The following is a 2694-nucleotide window of genomic DNA, read 5'->3' as shown; positions in this document are numbered from 1 at the left end:
TTACTGCATCTGGTTGACGCGGCACTCAAGTTCGACCTCCTTCTTAAGACTATATAAGAAACCGCCGTAAATTTACCTTGCATTCTTGTTTTAATAAAGGTTTGGAAACTCAGTCTTTAGTTCAGTGAAACTATCATCGAGAACCGCTTGCGGCCGGAATAGACATCCGCAAGGGAGACATCGTGGTCCAGTTTGACAGCATGAGACGAATACGTACGATGAAAAATATGCTCTATTCACTCGACAACATTCGCCAGGTACCTATGCACGAAGTGCAGTGTTCCCTTTGTTATAACCCTCTTTCGTTGTTTCACTACTGAAACTCTTCCTGCATTCTGCGACCAACGTGCGCAGTTTAGACGACGCACCTCCATTAAATCTTTATGATGTGATCGTTTTATTTATGAACTAGCGACTCATCCTGGCTCCACACTGATAACACTAAGTATTTACTTGTTTGTAGTATGTAGTAATAAACACAAACCTTCCTTCTGAATCAGTCTATTAGCGTAAACCGTATCAAAATACCTACAGTCGTTCCTGAGATTAGCTCGAACGTGCAGACGAATCCGAGGCAGCGGACTTTAATGTATAATATGTACAGATGCAGATTAGTGAGTTGTATGTTATTCCGACTTGTCGTATGTAAGCTACAGAAAAAAATGTCTGTAAATATTAACGAAAGTACGATTATTTGGAACAGCAAATAAAAATTGTCTGAACTGAGGAGTTCTTGCTAGGGGACACGCAGCGTATTGCCTTCGATGGAAAATTATCGACTGAAGTAGAATTAACTTCAGGTGTGCCTGAGGAAAGTGTGTTGGGGGCCTTGTTGTTCATGCTGAATATTAATGGCCTGACAGATAATATTAATAGCAACCTTTGACTTTTCACAGGTGATGCAGTTAGTTATATCGAAGTACTATCTGAAAAAAAAAAAAACTGCTGAAATATTTCATCAGGTCTGGATAAGATTCCAAAGCGACGGAAATATTCGCAACTTGCTTAAAATTTTCGTAAACGTAGAATTATGCACTTCACAAAACGAAAAAAACGTAGTATCCTGTGACTACAGTATCAATAAGTCACAAACTAGAATCGGTCAACTCACACGAATACCTGATGTAACAATTTGTAGCATATAATCACATAGGCTCGGTCGTAGGTAATGGCAAGTGGTAGACTTCTATTCACTGGCAGTATACTGGGAAAATGCAGTCAGCCTACAAAGGAAGCTGCTTACAAATCAGTTTTGCGTTCCATCGTAGAATATCGCTCATACAAGGAGGACTAACAGGGGATATCGAGCGTATCCAAAGAGGAGCGGCACGAATGGTTAGAAGTATGTTTGACTAACTGGAGATCGTCGCGGAGCTGTCGAAAAACTTAAATTGCCAGACTCTTGAAGATAGAAGCAATTATCCCGCGGATGTCTGCTTACAAAATTTCAAGGACCACTTTTAAAGGAGGACTCTACCTTTAGTATAGATCCTGTTGCGGCTGTGATGGCACAGACTGATTACAGCACTCACTTACGCAGTTGTCATTCCCGCGCTCCATATGCGACTGGAATATGTGGAAACATGCTAAGTATCCTCTGCCATAGCCCGCTCGGTTAGCCGAGCGGTCTAACGCACGGCTTTCCGGAGCGGGAAGGAGCGCCTGGTCCCCGGCACGAATCCGCCCGGCGGACTTGTGTCGAGGTCCGGTGAGCCGGCCAGTCTGTGGATGGTTTTTAGGCGGTTTTCCATCTGCCTCGGCGAATGCGGGCTGGTTCTCCTTATTCCGCCTCAGCTACACTATGTCGGCGATTGCTGCGCAAACAAGTTCTCCACGTACGCGTACACCACCATTAGTATACCACGCAAACATAGGGGTTACACTCGTCTGGTTTGGCTTTCGCTGGGAGGGTCCACCGGGGGCCGAACCGCACAATAACCCTTGGTTCGGTGTGGGGGCCGCACGGGATTAGCCGAGCGGTCAGGGGCGCTGCAGTCCTGGACTGTGCAGCTAGTCCCGGCGGAGGTTCGAGTCCTCTCTCGGGCATGGGTGTGTGTGTGTGTGTGTCCGTCCCTAGGATAATTTAGCTTAAGTAGTGTGTAAGCGTAGGGACTGATGACCTTAGCAGTTAAGTCCCATAAGATTTCACGCACATTCGGTGTGGGGTGGCGGAGGGGTGAAGTGGACTGCAGCAGTCGTCGTGGTGTTGTGGACCACTGTGGCTGCGGCGGGGACGGAGCCTCTCCGTCGTTTCTAAGTCCCCGGTTAACATAAACATACATTCAACCGTCTGCCATGCATGCACAGTGGTTAGCAGAGTACGTATGTAGACGCAGATTGGTTTGCGTGAAAAAAACGGTACGTAATTTTCGGTATTATCTGTACCTCGTTTGCTTTTCCGTAGACATCGAAAAGTCACCCTGTGTAAGACAGTCAGATTCTTTCAGTTACCTTCGCACAGGTGGAATTTGATTCCTACGTACCTAGAAAGAAGAGAACCTTTTGATACACTCCTATATGCGAGAATATTCCATAAATCCTGCCGTTAATTAATGACGATGCATGCATTGTAGCTTTACAGGCTCGAAAGAATGCTGCTCCCCCAAGCTACGGGGCTATTGCCGCTGTCTGCTTCGTCTCTGTCGTTCGCCCGAGAATAACACGGCGTTTTGTTTGTGTGTGCCCCACAGTCTG

This window comes from Schistocerca nitens, chromosome 5, assembly GCF_023898315.1.
Source record: "Schistocerca nitens isolate TAMUIC-IGC-003100 chromosome 5, iqSchNite1.1, whole genome shotgun sequence".
In the NCBI taxonomy this organism is placed as follows: Eukaryota; Metazoa; Arthropoda; class Insecta; order Orthoptera; family Acrididae; genus Schistocerca; species Schistocerca nitens.
This window is presented reverse-complemented; position numbering follows the sequence as displayed.